The sequence below is a fragment of the Ochotona princeps genome, chromosome 18, assembly GCF_030435755.1.
Source record: "Ochotona princeps isolate mOchPri1 chromosome 18, mOchPri1.hap1, whole genome shotgun sequence".
NCBI lineage: Eukaryota > Metazoa > Chordata > Mammalia > Lagomorpha > Ochotonidae > Ochotona > Ochotona princeps.
The window spans coordinates 18373045-18393300 of record NC_080849.1 but is presented as its reverse complement, the minus strand read 5'-3'; positions in this window follow the sequence as shown (position 1 = coordinate 18393300).

The window sequence follows — 20256 nt, the reverse complement described above, 5'->3', positions numbered from 1 at the left end:
GTTGGTCAAGGTTTTCACACTGATATATTTGGGTGGATATACAGAACACCCTTGTGAACGGTAACTCTGCCCCTCTCCAGTGCCTAGAATTGCATCCCACAAAGAGTGGCAGAGGTACATTATTTAGATCAAAACTCTTTCTTCTCCACATGTTCAACTACTGAAGCTTTCCAGTTGTGGAATGCGCCATTTGCAAAGTGAGTGTTGACTTTTAAACATACTGATGTTATAGGAGAATTAATAAAAACTTTTCTAACACATTGTATGTAGTCCTTACCATTTTTTCCAGTTGTTGATGGTAGGATGCAGATTTTAAGAGCATGAACAATAACCTAACCAACTACAAAATTTCATGGTATTTCTAAGCATTTCGAGTGATTTTCCCTTCCTTGTCTCATTCTCATGAGATCCTTGTGAGGCTAGAGGCCCTTGACTGTGGCCACCTTGGGAATGAAGACATTGATGAAGCTACAGAGCTTTGCCAGTTTGCCTCTAGTCACAATGGTCATGGCCAATGGTGGCACACAAGGAAAGCATTATGGTTCTTCTCAACCAGTTGTTCTCTGTGTGTTGAAATAGAGTACAGAGCCCCAGCTTCTGTAGCTGAGGAAAAGAAAATCTCACTTTTCAATTACATGATGTCTTCTGTGAATCAGTAGCCTTTTTCTAGCTTGTGCCTATGCTACCTGGAACATCAGGCCTCCAAGGCCACTGAGGCAGGGAACATAAAAGTAAAAGAGCCACCTGGGTTTGAATGCCCCAACCTGAAAGGACACAAACTTTAACAGCAAGTCAGATGGCCCTCACCCAATTATAAAGAAGTCTGAGAATAAGAGAGGAACTCAGGGGCTACATGGTGACCATCAGCAGTTTCTGTTAGGCCACCAAGGCATCAATCATTTGGAAAGTCTTTAATAGGTACACATTTATGAAGTGCCCTACTTGCTCCAGCCAACTATTTAAAAAAATGTGTGTGGAGGAATGAAGATGCAAGGTGGTGAAATGCTGTTAACTGTTGATAGGATTAAGAACCATACAAGGGAGTTCACAATATGATTCTCTCCTCTTTTCTTTATCCCTGACAATGTCCACTGTAAAAAGTTAAAAAGAAAAAGCACTGATCCAGGGATTTCTTATTTCATGTATCCGAAGAGAAGCTCAGGTATGAATATCTTTCTTTTTCTTTTCTTTTTTTACATTTCATTATTATTGTTATTGTTATCATTTTATGATACAATTCCATAGGCTCCTGGTATTTCCCTTATCCCAGCCCCAGTCCCCACCCCCCCACCTAGTTCCTCTATATCATTACTAAAATATAGTTCTTCATACACAGTCATAATGTCCATCATTGCAGGCATGGACAATGGCAGAGAATCCAGCATCCTATTGTCAAGATATAGTAAATAGTTTCATTGTAAGTCCATTTTGTCTGGAAGTAGAAGTGCATACTACATTGCATCCTCATATCTGAATATGATCGTCTCCATTTCACAGTTACTGTACATCCACTCAAATGAAAAGTCTTAATACAAAATTAACAATAGAGAGAAAAATAGAAATTTACAATGCCATGAAGTTGAATAACATGTTACTAGATATGAGTCTCCATTATACAGCTACTATACATCCCCTTAAATGAAAAACCACAAAACAAAATCAACATCAGGGAGAAAAAAGAAAGTAACAACACCATGAAGTTAAATAACATGCTACTAAATAACTAATGTGCAGCTGAAGAAATGAAAATCAAGAACCTTCTTGAAGAAAATGATGCCACTGCATGATCTAGGAGTCATTGAATGATTAAATCAGAAGAAAGTGTTTTGAAGAGATGAAACCAAAATAAAACAACAAAACCCATGCGATATAGTTTCCACTGATCTTTGTTGAAGTGTGTCTCCTCCAGACAATAAACAGATGGGTTTTGTTTTAAATTCAGTCTACTAATCTGTGATGTTTGATTGAGCTTAAGCCATTTACATTCAGAGTTAATATGTATGGGTGGTACTTTGGTCCTGTCATTTTAGGAATGGGTTGTTCGTTGGTTTAGTCTTCTGTTGTCATTTTACTGGGATATTCTTTGCATTCGCCTTTGGTTTTGGGATGCCATTCCTTTTCTCTGTCAAGAGAACATCTTTACGTATCATTTGTAGGGCAGGTTTGGAAGAGGCATATTCTTTTAACTTTTCTTTACTGTGGAAGAATTCTATTTCATTTTCAACGACAAAGGAAGGTTTTGCTGGATCTGTTATCCTAGGCCGACAATTTTTTTCTTTTAGAATCTGGAATATGTCCCTCCATTCTCTTCTTGCCTGTAGAGTTTCCTGTGAGATATCTCCTGTGAGTTTAATTGGCATTTCTTTATATGTAAACTGATTTTTTTCATGTGTACATTTAAGGATCTTTCCCTTATGTTTGATTGAAGAGAGCTTGATGATCATGTGTCTTGGTGAAGATCACTTTTGGTCAAGCCTGTTGGGAGTTCTGTGCCCCTCCTGGATGTTGTTTCCCAATTATTTCTCCAGATTAGGGAAATTTTCCCTTATTATTTCATTAAATACATTTGTAAAACCAGTTTCTCTTTCTCACCTTCTGGGACTCCCATACTCTTATATTTGGTCTCTTCATAGTGTCTTTCAATTCTTGAATACTTTTTTTGGCCTGATCCAGCTCTGCTTCCAGCTTTTTGTTTGCTTTCCCCTAATGACAGGAAATATCTTCTAATTCTGAGATTCTTTCTTCTGCTTGCTTCATTCTACTTTGGAGACTCTCCACTGTACTTTTAATTTGCTCTACTGTGTTCTTAATTTCTGATATATCAGCCTTGATTTGCTTTATTGCTTCCCTAAATTCTTTGAACTCTTGTATGTGCTTCTCATTGTTGAACAGAAGCTTTAAAATGAGTTTTCTGAATTCTGTGTCCCCCATTTTCTTGTTGTCTTCCTGAGTTAACTCTGAAGTTGGCATAGTGTTTTGCTCCTTTGCAGGGGAGTTTTTAGTAATATTCATTGAGCCTTTGTCTCTTCTTTTGGTGTTGGTCATTGCACTTCTGGTTAGCAGAGTCTCCTCCTTCAGGCAGGTTTCTAAACTATGTCACCCACAGGTCTACAATGTGATTTTACTAATTGCAGTTGGTACATGGGTCTTTGCTTGCAGCCACTCTTGCCACAACCTCAAGTGAGTTCCAGGTCTGGGTTCTTATGTCAGATTTCCACCAAGAACTCCGTAGTCCCAGCTCCTGGCTCACCACTCTCCACCTCCTGTGATGCCATGATGATCTGCACCATTGTCTGTACAACCTTTCTCCCACTTCCAGTTGGAGCAGGTCCCAGGATTAGAGAGACACCAGGTGTCCTATATAATTAGGTTGTTGGTGGCACTGATCTTGTCAGAACCTGTTGGACGTTAGGTCTGGGTGCCACACGGACCTATTTTGACCCATACGATGCCACAGTTGGCATTATTTTCCTGCAGGACCAGTGCTTCCACGGACCTCAGTGAGTTCTCGTGAGCTCAGCATATGCGCAGTTCACTGTTGTCCCCTGCAGTCCTGAAGCTATTGCCACAGTGCACAAAATGGTGCCTGATGTACCACTACTAGAGTTCTTGATCTGCTGGCCATCAGGTCTTAGGGCTACCCAGACCTGTCTTGGGTGGAACCTGTAGAATGCCACATTGATGCAGTTCACTGAATCAGAAATGAGTTCACTCCCAGCTCAGCATATGCTCAGTCCTTTCCCTTGCCTTTGCCTCCTTATGCAAAATGGCTCCGAATTCGGCTCTAGGGGGCTGACTGGGCTATGAAATCCACCTTGTTCTCACACTGTCCATCTGGGATCTGCTGCTCTGTCTGTACACCTGATCAAATCAAATGGACCAGCAGGATGGACGGTTCTTTGTCTGGGTTCACCTCCCAAGCTCCCAGTGAATGTCCCTTCCTACCTGGTTGCTGGTGGAGTTCTGGCTGCTGGTGGAGTTCAGATGGCTGTTAGCTGAATGCCACTGGGGTATCAGTCACTGCAACACCACACCTTTGTGTCTGCTGGTTTCCTGTGTCTGTTAGTCTCCAGGTACCCCTCTGCTGTTGTTCTGTCCTTTCCTATTTCCTGGAATATGTCCTCTCTGCTTCATCCTGATTAAATATTTTTCTGTCCGTTTAAATGTGTCCTTACCCTGTTCAGTCATTTAGATTCTCTGGTATGAATATTTTTATTTTATTTTTTTTTAAAGATTTATTCATTTTATTACAGCCAGATATATACAGAGGAGAGACAGAGAGGAAGATCTTCCATCCGATGATTCACTCCCCAAGTGAGCCGCAACGGGCCGATGCGCGCCAATCCGAAGCCGGGAACCTGGAACCTCTTCCGGGTCTCCCACGCGGGTGCAGTGTCCCAATGCATTGGGCCGTCCTCAACTGCTTTCCCAGGCCACAAGCAGGGAGCTGGATGGGAAGTGGAGCTGCCGGGATTAGAACCGGCGCCCATATGGGATCCCGGGGCTTTCAAGGCGAGGACTTTAGCCGCTAGGCCACGCCGCCGGGCCCGGTATGAATATTTTTAAAAAGTCTTTCCAAATTGTTTGGCTAGTCAAAGATCAAGTAATTTAATCATATTGTTTATCAAGGTTCATTTTCATATTTTTATTGTAAGTCACATACACACACAAAAACACAATTTTATAAATGTCAGGCTTTTCAGTTCATAAATATTCCATTTTAATTATTTGTGTTCTGATTCCATGTTGATCATTCCTTAATGTTAAATCTTGTTAATACCTGTGTTTCTGACATTGTCCTTTTTTCCTTTCCTGTGGAAAAAAAATTCTGCTGAAGCCAGAATGTTTAGTCCCCTGCACTTCTATGTGTGTGTTTGAAAGATTTATTTATTTTAACTGGAAAGGAAGACCTGCATAGAGGAGATACAGAGAGAAAGATTTGTCTGATGGTTCACTCACCAACTAGCCAAATAGCCAGAACTGAGCTGACCTGAAGCCATGAGCCAGGAGCTTCTTCTAGGTTTCCCATGCTGGTGCAGGGTCCCAAGGCTCTCGGCCGTCTTTTACTACTTTCCAGGCCACCAGCTGAGAGCTGGATGGGAAGTGGAGCAGCTGGGACATGAACTGGTTCCCATATGGGATCTTGGTGTGTGAAGCAAGGATTCTGCCACTAAACTATTACACTGGACCATCTGTGTTTTCTTATTTTAAATTTTTGTGATTTTTAAGATTTATTTTTATTTGACAGAGAGGAATGGCACACAGAGAGAAGTCTTCATTCTCTGATTCGCTTCCCAAATGGCTGCAGTGCCAGAGCAGAGTCAATCTAAAGCCATAAGCCAGGAACTTCCTCCAGTCTCTCACATGGGTGTAGGGACCCAAGAATTTGGTTCCTCCTCCACTGCCTTCCCAGACCATTAGCAGGGAGCTGGATCAGAAGTGGAGCCTCCAGGACTTGAATCAGCGCACATATGGGATGCTGGCACTGCAGAAGGCTTATCTTGCAACACCTTGCTACACCTTGGTCCTGTATGTTGTAAATTAGCTGTTATGGTTCCTTTAGCGGGGACACAGCTTCTTTCCAGTTTGTCTCTTGGAGAATAGACTCTATTTCCTACCTTAAATTTCCACTTGCTTGGTGGATGCTTTGATCAGTAGAGTGCTGCAGACGGGACACTGTGGGAATTCCAAGTCTGGGCCCATTCTAGAGTTTACTTACTTTCAAATCATTTGCATGTGAAGGATCCATGTTAGCTTATGGCAGTCTCACCAACCACCAGCCATGTGAATGAGGCCCCATCGGACCATTCAGCCCCTATTGAGCCAGTACATAACTATTGCCACCAGAGCGATCTAAGGTGAATCCAGGAGAAGAGCCACTGACAGGAGTCTAGTTCAAATTCTGACCCATAGAATCATGAGGAATAGAATGGTTGATATTTTGAAGCCACTGAGTTTTGACTTGGTTTATTATACAGCAAAAAAAGGCAAATCATGTGATGTTGATCAAGTCTATGCTTAAAGTTTTTTAAAAGATGTGTGTTTTTTTTTTTCTTTGAAGGTTGCTTTTTCAGTTCTTTGAAATCTTTGGGCTGTACATCTTAGTTGAGTCTCAGGAGTCTAAAAAAATTATCAAACTGTATTTTTCTCCAAAGAGAACTGATATTCTTTATTAACTTGGCTTTCCTTTTATCTACTTTTATCACATATGAATTGCACTAGGATGTGATTTAATTTTGAACTTGGAACAGCATTCACATTGGCATTGAGGGAGTTTTCCTGAGAGATAAACTTTTAAGGAAACACGGACTGTAATTCAAGAGAAAGTGTGAGTTTCAAAAGCAACAGAGTGCAGACCCCGAAGAGTATGTGATACTCTATTCCCAGATGCTATTGAGGAAAGTTCTCTGCTGGAATTTAGCACAGGACCCCCAGGAGCAGAGATAAAATTAGGATATTCACCACATAGGTGATGAAAATAGGATTGAATAAAAAAATGACTATGCTAGTCCCTTGCCATCACAGTTAGGAGAGATACCATGTTCTACAAAATCACATCAAGGATCTACATTTTAATGAGGCAAACATTCCCTCTTCTGAAGCAATCCTCAGTGGATCAGAGAGAACTGCTCTATCCAAACCGCTCTGTTCTGAATCTCTTTGCATTAAGTGGAGGCTGAATGACGAGTCTGCCTGATGGAGAACGCCATGATGCACCTCAAAGCACATTAGAATGGTCATGAATCCCAGAACTACACCAGAGTCTGTGCATCCTTGGGAAAAATTTGCTCAAATGCTATTTTTAAAGTTAAGGTGCCTTTGCTATACACTGAATTTCGCTTCTGAGATGTAGTCTGAACAGAACCACGCAGGAAAAGATAACCCTTTGGGGAGTGCTTGTATCTTAAAAAACGGTCACTCTGTTCAGCAGAGCTTACAATCTAGAAGCTTTGCCCAAGTCATAATTTGAAGCTACATTTTAACCAGGAATAGCTATTTTTGCCTGTCTCTAGAGTGCTATTTGTGTTTATTTTAAGTTATGGAGTTCACATCCTCTATATTGAAAAAGCATCATGAGTGAGAAAAAAACATATTTTCTGTGAGCATTCCTTATTGTAAGAAGGACTTGAATGGCAAAGACGGGCAATTTTTTCAAGCCTGAGGGACTGCTGACAAAGGGAGTGCCTGGAGCAGCAACGAAGCCTTTCAAGAGAAGCTCAGCCCAAAGGCTTTGATGCTCATTTTTTTCTGTTCAGGGCCCTAAACCCAGAGCAGCTGCTTCTGACTCCAAAATTAACGGAGCCCAATTCTAGCCTTAGGAGCTTACAATTTACCCAGTGTAGAAGGAAGGGATTGTGCATCTAGAAAGCTAAGAAAACACAGAAGGTAAAACAACAGCAAAATCCAGGACAGACATGGGGTTTCACAGGAGTGTGGAGTAAGTGTGAAATGAGTGCATGGTTATGAGCCATAGGAACTCAGGTGGAGTAGGGTCATGGAGGGCTGGGCATGGGGCGGGGAGGCCTCACATGATTTGAAAAGGCTGAAAACACTGAGGAAGTTAACTTCATGTGGAGCATGAGTACAGAAATGGCTGAGTTGGGATGACACAGGGGTGAGGCTGGAAGAGGCATAGCGTAAGGTCTGCTTTGGAGACAGCAGAAGAATTTGAGTAGACTGGTGTTGGTGAACTGTTGGGTGTTGAGCTGTCTTTAAGTCAGACTATGGAGGTTGTTAGTGATCAGAGTATTCGATGCATCTCATCTTGGTAATTGGCTGTCTTTAACACATGTTTAACGCTTGTTAACATGTTCACGTGGGGTCTGGCAGAGTGGATGATGCCTTCCTTAGCTGTGTGCTGAAGGAAGATGTGCTGCTCCTTCCACTTTTGGATTAAAAAAGGTGGTCAGAAGCCCAGATAATCTATCAGATGCAAACTAAAATATAATCTTGTCAGGTTTTTCTTATACAAAATCTGGCATAAAAGAATCAAACACTGATTCTCACCATGTTCCTTCACTCAAACCCACTTATGTATGCACAAATACAGTTTCATTCAAACCTTTTTTTAAAAAAAATACCTAATAAAGCAATACATTTATATATACTACATGTTTTAAAATTTTTGTTTTCAATGATTAAAATGGGGTATAATGTTCATTAGATCATTCCAACAATTGCCAAATATTTTTTGATAATCCAGAATCCAGATTAGTGATGATAATCTTCTGTTTTAAGTACTTTGAAACAAACTTCATCAATCCAATTAACCAATTCGTTTATCCAATAATCAGTGCCCCAGTTTGAACTTTGATTGAATGAGGCAAAATGAATCAGATCTTCCAAAACAATTTCACTGAATTGTGAGCCATTACAACCTCAGTGCCTGGGTGCTGTGTGGCTCCATTCATATCTGGGTGCCAGGGGCTTCTGGAAACTTGGAGCTATGTTTTGGCCTCACTGCCCCTGACCCAGCCAGTGCCCTGCTAAAGGTGGTCTTAGCACAAGAGGCAGAGCTGTGCACAGCTTGCCATCTCTGTGCCTGCCAAACATGTGGCATGGTGCTTATTGGTGTTGTACAAGCAACAATAGTCGTAGGGTTTCCGATTCCTGAGCAATGAGGAAAGGGCTCTCTGCCTGTGAAGGTGAGGTTAAAGGAACCCCTCAATTGTAGGAAGAGTAGATGCATGCAAAAGTTTGACAGTGTTGACAAAATGTCCATGAAAACAGAAGTCTGAAACTGTGGTAGTAAAGACAGCATCTGTCTGTCAGGATAGGAAGATGAAGATTTTTATTCTAAAAAAATTTTAAAAATTATTATTTTAATTATTATTATTATTATTTTAATTAATTAATTAATTTTATGATACAGTTCCATAGGCTTAAGAATTTCCCTTTCCCCTCTTTCTGATTCTCTGTTCCTTGCTAATTTTCCCTGTTTTTGCAATGGTATAGTTCTTCGAGAACAATCACAAACCCATCATTCTGCTATTTAAGTGTAACCTGACATTATATGTATAGACAATGGCGAAAAGTTTGTATTTTAAAGATTTATGTATTTTTATTGAAAGGCAGATTTACAGAGAGAAGGAGATAAGGACAGAAAGATCTGTCTGATGGTTCATTCCCCAAGTGGCTGCAAAGTGGCCAGAGCTGAGCTGATTTCAAGCCAGGATCTAGGAGCTTTTTCCAGGTATCCCACATGGGTGCAGGGTCCTAAGGCTTTGGGTCATCCTTGATTGCTTTTCCAGGCCACAAGCAGGGAGCTGGATGGGAAGTGGAGCAGCTGGAACATGAGCTGTTGCCTATATGGGACCCCGGCTCATGCAAGGTTAGGATGTACCCACTAGGCAATCATGCCGGGTCTAAGATATAGTTACGTTTCATTGGGAATCTATCTTTGATTTGGGAGTAGAGATGAATACTGCAGTGTATCTTCAATTCTCAATATGATAGTCTCTTTTACTGTTCCTCTAGATGACTCTGTGTATGTGTGTGTGTTTACCCATATATTTGTTGATCTTGTATTTTGCATGAAGGTTGCCTTGTATCAGAGAGAGAGAGAATATAATATTTGTGCTTTTGGAGTCAGCTTATTTCACTGAGCATAGCGGTGTCTAGTTGAGGTCATTTTGTTGCAAATGGTAGAATTTCATAATAATAATGTAAATAACATGGACACATAAAATATTGTTACCTGTTTCTTCAGATTGAACACCTATTAATAAAATATAAAAGATGAGATAGAAATGTCCTTATGAAATGCGCAAAACGAAGGACTTATGTTGGGGAAAGGAAAATTGAGTTAGGGGATAGAGAACACAGGATGAAATCAGTGGAACGGAACATGGCCCTCACCACAGGTCCATGATGATTGCAGATCTTGAGAATAGAAGTGAGTGATCAACTTCACCTGACAGATCACCTGCAATGTAGCCAAGGTAGGCAGCAATCCGCTTTGTAGCTTTTCCCATTCACCTGCCTTTTCTGATTTTTCAGAGCCAATGTGGAGATGTCTGACTCTTCCACTGTCAGTTGAGCTTTCTAGATTTGACTCTTGACTCACCCACCCTCCCTCCCCACCCTATTCCCAGGTCCTAGTGAGTCTCTAACTTATTTTCTTGGGATCCATTTCTTTACAGCTTAAATTTATCAGATTGTGTGGACCATGGCTGTGCCCACATAAATTTTCCTTCTCATTTGTCTGAGTCCATGGACAGCCATCTACCTGCTGGGAAACTAAATTCTGGGTTGTGATATAACTTGGCCAATATTATTCTGTTGGTACCTGCATCTTAGTATGATAGTGTAACAATAATTGGAATTTTATGTGAAATCCCCCTAAAAGATATCAATATTTTATCCCATGCTTGCATGTGTATATATTTGATTTGGATGAGAAGGGTGATGAGTCATTCAGATATTTCAAACACAATTTTGAATTTGAATCATGAAGCTAAGCTCTCCTGGGGACATCTGCTCCAGTGCCTCTGCCACATGCTTAGGGATTTGCTCATCATGTTTGATAACTGCACAAAATTCTCTGGATTGGAACCGAGCTGAGTTTTCAAATCAGGCCTAGGAAAATCAGCCTCACCAAATAGTATCTTTGTTCCTTAGGGCAAACCAGGTGAATAGTTGATCAAACGTACAATCATAATGTTGTGTGTTACTATGAGGTATGATAACAAAGTATCACACAGGATGGCAGGGGGACTCAGCTAAAGAATTTCTTCCTGATGGTTCTGTGGGCAGGAGGTCTGAAACATGAACAGCAGTGTGGCCAGGTCTCTCTGAGGGCTGTCTTTTGCACTGCTGACTCCGACTTCTCACTGAACCCTTGCACAGCTCATGGGGAGCGAGGAGCTCTCAGGCCTTGTCTTATAGGACCACCAATCCCATTCACATGAGACATTCATCCCATGATCTGACTACTATCACATTAAATGTTAGGTGCAGACAGAAGTCTTGGTAGTGATAGTTGGCGGGGCACAAATGTTTAGTCTGTAACATATCAATAAAAATATTTTTCTCCCTTTACTCATATTAATGTGAAGTGATATGTGCTGCATATAAAATCATTTCTTTGCCTTTGATTCATAAAGGCCATATGTAAGCAAACTATGGCTTATGCTTCAAATTTAGTTTGCTGCCTATTTTTTGCAGGTAAAGTTTTATTGAAATACAGCCAAGGTCTTCATTTTTCATGTTTTGGCTTGTTACGCTCTACAACAGAGCTAAGTGCTTGTCATGAAAACTGTAGGGCTCGTTACTATTAATTAAAAGGCAGAGTGATTCGAGTCTTGGCTGCTCTACGTCTGACCTCTCTCCCTGCAATGTGCTTGGGAAAGCACCAGAAGATTACCTAACTGCTGAGGTGCCAGTACTCACTGGGGTGACCCATACAGGGAGTTCCCAGATCCTTTCTTTGCTTGGTTCAGCCACAGCTGTTGTCATTTAAAGAGTGAACCAACAGATAGAATCTCTTTCTCTCACTCTTTCTCTAACTCTACCATTGAAATAAGTAAATAAATCTTTAAAATGAGAAAAGAAACACTATCCACTTGGAATCTTTTCCCATCGTCTACAATGTTCCCACATCACTACTGGGTACCAGCACACTTTCTGTCTATGTATTTACCTGTTTGATAAATACAGTAACATAGTAGAAAACATTTAATCCTTCGTTGTTTCTCATAATATAATGTTTTCAAAGTTTATGTTTCTGATGGAAATTGTGTTGTTTTTACTAATGCTTGTACACATATTCATATAAAGATTTTTTGTATGGACATACGTTTTCATTTCCCTTGGGTAGATACATGGAAGTTAAAGTACTAGATTGTATGGTAATTTCATGTTTAAATTCTTAAGTTGCCAGACTGTTTTCAACAGTTGCAGCACATATTGCCATTAGCAATCTATTTCTACATACCCTCATCAGCACTTGCTATTACTCATCTTTTTCATTATAATTTCCAAAGAGGGTGTGAAGTGGTAAGCCATTGTGTCTTTATTTGTATTTCCCTAATTAGCCAGTGATGCTAAAAATATTTCCATTTTAAAAATTATTTTCTTTTTAAAAATATCTTATCTTTAAAAGGCAGAGTTGGAGAGAGGGAGAGAGAGATAGGAAGAAAAAGAGAGGGAGAGGAAGAGAGAGGATTTCCACCTGCTGGTTCACACCACAAATGACGGCAATGGCCTGGGCTGGGCCAGGCCTTATCCAACAGCCAGGAGCTTCTTCCAGATCTCCCATGTGGGTTAAGGAGCCCAAGGGATTGGGCCATCTTCTGCTGCTTTCTCAGACACATTAATCTGGAGCTGGATTGGAAGTGGAGCAAGCAGAACTCAAACCGGTGTCTATATAGGGTGCTGGTGCCACAGATGGCGGCTTTACTCAGCAACAACAGCCCTTCACATGTGTTGATTTGTGTAGATGCTTTGGAGAAATATTTAAAATCCTTTGCCCCTTTAGAAACTGAATTGTATAGTATTGTGGATTATGCGATTTTTAAAAAGATTTGCTTATTTCTATTTGAAAGGTGGTTTTACAGAATGAGAAAAGGAGAGAGTTAGACAGAGATTTTTCATTCACTGATTTACTCCCCAAATGGCTGCAAGGCTGGAGCTGGGCCAGTCTCAAAGACTTAGATCATCTGTTTTGCTGATTTTCAAGGAGCATTAACAAGGATCTGTATCAGAAATGGAGCCACAAAAACTCTAATTGGTGTCTCTTTGGCATAATAGCACTGCAGGCTGAGGCTTAATCTACTATGTCACGGGGCCAGCCCCATGATAATGCCATAGAATTAAAAACATTTTCTGTGTACCAGATTACTTCTCAGAAATATAATTTAAAATTTTTTTCCTATTCTGTGAGTTGTCTTACTTTTGTCGATGTGATCCTTTGAAGAACAAAAATGTTAAATTCCAGTGAAAGTTGATTTTTGTTCTCCTTGTGCCTTTGCGTATAACAAAGAAGCCCAACCCAAGGTGACATGGATATGATCCCCTGTGTCCTATGAATTGCATTGTTCCAGCACTGACATTTAGGCCTATGTTCTATTTTCAGTTAGTTTTTGTATATGGTGCCTGGTAGTGATTTAATTTTTTTGTGTGTTTACATGTGAACATCCTTGAAAAGTCTCTTCTCCTTTGAGTGATCTTGCTATTTTCATCTAATGGCAGTTGCCTGTGTGTGTGTGTGTGTGTGTGTGTGTGTGTGTGTGTGTGTGTGTGTTTATGGACTCTGTTCTACTGTCTCTGTGTCTCCCACTGACCCAGCAGCATGTCACTGCCTTGGTAACTGTAGGAGTGTAGCAAGGCTTGAAACTGAGAAGTGTGCATCTTCTTTTGGTGGTTCTTTTTCATTATTATTTTGTCTTAGTGAGCCTCTCCTGTTTTCACATAAATTTTTAGCTTAGTTCATTGATTTTTTTAAAGGCAACTGAGATTTTGATTAAAATTATACTGACTTTATAGACCAATTGGGGACTATGCCATTTTATCAATATTAACAATATACAGTGTTCTTATCAGTGATTATGGGCTTATAGTTCCATTTGTTGAAAAATTCTTTAAAATTTCTTTCAACGTGTTTTGTACTCTTTAAGTTTATTCTCAGAGATTTTATTGCCTATGAATATTTTGTAAGCATAATTCCTCCCAATTTTATTTTTAGATTGTTTACGACTGGTATACAGTGAAACAATTATTTTGAATTCACTGTTCAGTTCGTTGAATATGATGTCCTTGAAACAGGAAGTTAGTGTTTCCATTGGATGGACTCTTCCCTGCCTCCAGTTTCCTTGTCAATTGAAATTCTGATGTAATCATTGGAAAACCAGGTCATCTCTGTAGGTGCTTTGTGGCTGCTTTATGATGCCTGTTTCAGTTGACTCGTACAGATTCTTGCATGATTCTTGAATGCTTACCTAGATCCTGCCTGTGGTGCCACATGCTTGATTGCTAGAACTTTTTTGTAGTGTTATTTGCATTTACCTATTCACTCTATGCTCTCAAAGAATCTTGTGCCAGGTGGACAAGTCTGTAAGTGTCTATACCTACAGCCTGAACCAAAGCCCCTAGGTTGTTCTATTGAAATTGGACACCAGCACATTCCTATTGCTCAGGTTAATTTTAGGATGCTTGAAATGTAGAGATTCCAACAGAACTCGGGTCAGGCAACCCTAGTCTACTCTGTAAGTTCCTAGCTTTGCATTTGGGGGAGCATGTGCTAGGGCCTTGGTTCTCTTTATCACAAATCCTGGAGAAAACCGTTTTAACTTGGCATATATTCTGCCATCATCTGTAAACTTCTTGAGCAGTGAGTGTCTCTTAGGTAAGTTAGATTTCCATACAATTCTTTCTTGACTAAGAAAAACTCCTTTCCAAGGTGACTCGGTCTATTCAGTCTGGCAAGAAGGGGAGAATGTCTTCCATAGTCCTGTTATGAAATGCAAAGTTTTCCATCTGATCAGTCCTTCCGTCTTGAGATAAGTTCTGTTGTGTCGGCTCATGGCTCTTCACAGCTGGCAGGGCCGTGCCTATGGCTCTTCACAGCTGGCAGGGCCGTGCCTATGGCTCTTCACAGCTGGCAGGGCCGTGCCTATGGCTCTTCACAGCTGGCAGGGCCGTGCCTATGGCTCTTCACAGCTGGCAGGGCCTTGCCTATGGCTCTTCACAGCTGGCAGGGCCTTGCCTTGCCTTGTGCTCAGGAAGTTTACTCACATTCACTTGTTCCACTAAGTTGAACTCAAATTTTTCTTTTTCACAGAAACCTGTTATCTTTTTAATTTACATTTTAATAACTCAAAGAGAATAGATTTAATATAGCTCACAGACACAGTTCTAGGAGTATAATAATACCTACCCTCTTTCTCTCTCTTCTTTTAAAAGTTTTGTGATAACATTTTTAATTTGCTTTAAAGTCAAAGGCTTACTGCTTCACTAAATAAAGTGATCAGCAAAGTAAAAAGCAGAAAGATTGATGTTCAGCAGGAATATATGCATGGACTGTAAAAATAAGCAAATCCAGTGATGTCAGTTTCATTCAAATATATTAATATTTTTGTATTCTCTGTACTAAATATCACAAGTCAGAGAAAACATGTCAAGCTTATTTCACTAAGCATGATGATCTCCATTTGTGTCCATTGTTCAAAAAAATGGTCGATTTTATTTCTATTCTATCACATTTTCTTAGACATATCAAAGAACAGGATGTAAAATTTAGAAATTTTATATGCTAAGAGAAAATGTAAAGTCATTTGAAAGCGCTTGCTAGCACTAATATAATGAATAGGACCACTCCTTATGATGTTGGCACCATGTGTGGGTGCTAGTTAGTGTCCCAGTTGCTCCACTTCTCCCATCCAAGAACTAACCAGGCCTGACCCTGCTTAGCTTCCAAGATCAGACGAGATCAAGCATGTTCAGGGTGGTATGGCCATAGGCAGCTGGTCCACTTCTAATCCAGATCCCTGCTAATGTGCCTGGGAAAGCAGTGGAAGATGGCCCAGGTACTTGAGCCCCTGACACCCATATAAAAGGCCTGGATGAAGTTCCTGCTTCCTGACTTTGGCCATTGTGGCTTTCTGGGGAGTGAGTTACGGCTTGAGAGGTCTCTCTCTCTCTCTCTCCCTCTCTCTAACGCTAATTCTAGCTCTAGCTCTAACTCTGACATTTGAATGAATAGCTCTTGAAGGGGAAAAAAAGAGAGAGGGAGACCTTGCTTGTAGACCAGTGCTTGTGCGCTTGTACACAGTGTTAGCTGAGTTATGGGCAATCCTGGTGAACACGTTAGGCTGCCAAATAGAATGCTAAAGCAGCACTAGCAGAAATTGGTGCTTGTCAACATGAAATTTTGCTTTTATGGCAGTATAAAATTGGGGAGCACCATATGTTCAGCAGGTTAAGCTAAAATCACTTTTGTAGAATTAGATGAACTGTATTTGCAGTTGGGTGAGGTTTATAATACACATTATAAGTTTCCTTCTAGTTGTAAGGTGCATTACTTCTGTTATAATGAGTCTCAGGTAGTGTTTTAGGACAAAGAGAAGCCAGCAAAGTGTCATCACAAGACATTACAATTACTGTCCTTTAGGAGGAGTGTAATTATTCCACATGCATGGTTTATAACTATTTACCATGATAGGTCACTGACTTCATTGACCTAAACAAACCTCCAGTTTCTGGTTAAGATTTAGAAAGAGCCAAATACAAATGTGGCAGAGAGCACAACAGAAAGCACTGAATGGTTGAACTTTCCCCTGCCACGGCTCCCAGAGGCTGTGGGAGGGCGCAGCCTGGGTAGAAAGGAGAACAGCCCTGTTCTGGTCTCCCATGTTTGAGATTCTTCTTCAGGCCAGCTGCTATGCTAGGTGCCTAACACATGTGCAAAACAAAAATTAAAAGCCACTTTTTCATTTTTGAAAAATGAAAAGTTTTGTATATATTTAAGGTATATTTCATGTCCTCATTTCCACATCCATAGTGACTGATAGTTATAGTTTTCTATTCACACTTTTTCTAGGTCAGATTTGTGGCTGAACTATGGTCACAAATCTGAATAGATTTAAAGAAAACAGGAGAGGGAAAAGAAGATTGTTAACTTAAGTGACTATGGGAATACCAACCACCAGGCTGGAGCACTATCTTTTATCTTAAAGGTAATAATGGAAATGAGATATTATTAAGCAATTATGATAAAATGACAAAAAAGAACTTTAGCTAGGTGAGACAAATGTCTTTTAAACATTATATCTATACATATTCTGAATCATTAGACTAAAATTTTCACTATTTTATTAACTGAAAAGAATAAAACTCTCCTTCAGTGGTCTCTGACATTTAAGTAGAAAATTCATTCCTATCTTCTATAAACTGTAAACCCTAACCACAAGATGATGATTATTGCAAAACTTCACAGTTTTGTAAGAAATTTTATTTATTCATTATAAGTTTAAGACGAAGATGGAATTTATTGGAAAAATGTTATAGAAATTTAATTAACCCAACTCAACTTTAATGTAACCACTGTGATGATTAACTCACTGTTTATGACAGTTAAATGTATTCAGCCACCAAGTCTATAAGGAACAAAAATTCACTTGCTTAAAAAACTCAATGGCCCAGTTTTTGCCTTTTCTTCCTTTGGTCCTCTGAGCAAAATAAGTCACTGGTTCACACAGATTAATTTCTAACCACATCGTGAAGTTTGTTTTGTTGTCACATATGCTACTAATTAAAGTTCTTACAAAACCTTTGGGAGATAAATGGCATTATTGCCAGGGATTTATCTCCTGAGAAACTGAGGTGCAGAAAGCTTGAGCAGCTAGTCCAAGGGGATGAGCAGAGGGGTGTCCTTGCCAGGAATCAAACCAAGATCTGTCTTCTAATGACCCTGCTGTTTCTATGCATCCTGTTGCCATTTAACTGCTAGTCATAGACATTAAATCCTATCTGCCAAAGAACTCTACAAGAAAAGTTTCTGTACTCATAATTCCATTTCCAAGGTCATGGTAGTAAAATATCTTTCAAGAATGATTAAGGCAGCAGCCTAGCTTTCAGTCTTGTCTGTTCTGCTACTTCTGGCAGACATGCAGGATTTGGACATTTTGGGCTCACTAATATATTGGATGGTCCTGTTGGAGTAATCATGAAGTTAGCGGAACTTGGACAACCTAATTTCCACTAGGAGTTCTGATTTTTCTTTAAAAATCCTGTCTGCTTAGTGTCACTCTCACCTCTTGATTAGAATGCTTTTATTGACTCACTTTCCCTTGTCTGAACTACTGTCAGTTTTTTCACTAGTTTTCTTTCCCTAACCTTTATTTTACAGCTAATCCAAGACTGATCTTTCTCACAGTCAGAGCTCATCATATGATTCCTCTTCTTAAAAATCTCCGAGTCTCACCATTGCCTTTTGGATGAAGCACTGACTCCTTAAGATCCTGTTCAAAATTCCCCGACCTTCAACCTTAGATCTCAATCCCTTTGTCATGCACATCCTATTCTCCAGACATATCTGACACATTTACCAATTGCTGGATGCATTATTGCTGAATATCCATATGCATTTCTTTATATTGAATCTTATTCCTAGAAAATCTCTGTGCTGATCTTTATCTGGACACCTCTCTACCCGACCCTGTCACTGTCCTAACAGCCTGTCCTGTGTGTCTGTTTTTCTCTTGACTCATTGCCTGTGTTAATGGCACCCTAGAGCTCCTTCTAACCATTTTCTGACATATGGAGGAAGTTGAAGAATAAACTTCATGTTTAAGAATAAGCAGAAACGAGTGAGAGAGAAGCTTGAGGGTGTTGAATCCGAGACCTACTTTTATTAGCCAGTAGACCTTGATAAAGTTAATTAACTTTCTTAAACTCAGTATTTTTTTTATCTACAAAATGTGGATAATAAAAGTGATATTACCTGCCTAATAGGGTTCTTATGAAGCTATGTGAAATGATGCGGATGAAGTGCTTAATACAGTACTAGCCTAGAGTAAATGCTCCACAATTAGTGTTAATAAAGACTGCAGTAAAGTTAGGAGAAAGTGTCTTTTCTTTCTTTCAACTCTAATGACTCAAGGCCTTCTACATCAGCATTTAGGTTTATTTATCACTGACTGTGAGACAATTTTGGAAACAGTTCTCTTTCCCTGATATGATCACTTTAAAATTACTTGTTTTGTTGGAAATGACAGAGACACAGAGAGAAGCCAGACAGAGAAAAATCTCCCAGCTGCTAATTCATTCCCCAAATGTTCTCAAATAGCTGGGCCAAGTTGAAGCCAGGAATTGAGAACCTAGTTTAGGCCTCCCCTGTGGAAGGTAGGGACCCAAGTATTGAAGCTATCACCTGCTGCCTCCCAGGGCATACATTAGCCAGAAACTGGGATTGAGAATGGAGCTGGGACTTGAACCCCAACATTCTGAGATCACACGTGGACATCCCAAGTGGTGTTCTACTACTAGGTCAAACACCAACCCCCTACTTACAGTTTTTAAGGACTTAGCTTACCTAAATTATTTCATCTATTTGAGACATTTAACCTGCTTAAATCTTAGCATACATTTTCACTTAATAAAAATTATATTGACATATTTAAGCTACTGTAGTCCATAAGCAGATAAGCCAGTGAAGATGCTCTTGGTATTACTGGAAATCTTATACATTATAACACAGAGTAATTTTGATGGTCTGAGCACTAAATTACTAAGTGGGTATTTATAGTATGGAGATGTGTAACAAGAACATGCTGTATGTAATTCTGCCGTCTCAGCAGAATAGCTCCAAGAAGTCGCAATATTTTCTCTCATTAAGAGACTGACCTCATATTTTTATGGGAAAGTTGATAAACACTCCTTGTTGGTGTTTTCTTAAGATGTATATAAATGTATTCTAAATTGGACAGTCAGTAAATTTATTTCATCTCTCTCTTCTGTATCTCTGGTGCAGCTCTTTAAAGAAATGCCATGTCAGCATCCCTCTCATCTTTTCTTTAAGGTTGCCCAAGATCTAAGCACAATTCCTCCCCGCTCCAATCCATTGATGATCACACTAATGATCTCTGTTATTTCTCTTTAATTTTGACATGAGATGGATCTGTTTTTTTTTTCTGCCCTGGGCAATGCAGTAATTGGAAAGTGTACAAGAACATAGTCAAAGGTGGCAAAGTCATACAATATGCTGGGGCAGCATGAACCATCTGGGTCCTTGTCTTGGTTCTGTCATTTTCTATGTGACCTAACATAAGTTCTTTATCCTTCCTAGGGATCAGTTTTCTTTTTTAACAAAATGATGACCTTTACTAGGAGCTTTCCGAAATTTGTAACAAACAGGTATGATTTAAGGTGACCTTAGTATTTAGAGTCAATATAAGTCTGAATTGTTTCCCTTTATCCCTATTTAACTCTAAACTGTTAGACAGTTTTCACTCAGGCCTCAATAATTGCACAGAACAGACACGTACCAAACAAAGCCCAGATACAAAGAGAGCCTGTTGATTCCAGAGGACTATCTGGAAGCCACCCAGGAAAGGAACTGAAATTCTGCCAGGCTACAGGGAAGTTGGGGAAAACCAGAGGCTGAACTGACTCATGCCATCCCGTGGGACCTCATGCCATCTCACTGTTTGGGTCTTCTCAGTTTTGGATATTTTACTCCCTCATAGATCTGAGTTGTCTTGGCACCATGTCAAGCTGACAAGTCTCCATGGTGTTATTTCCACACCTCCTGATAGCCAA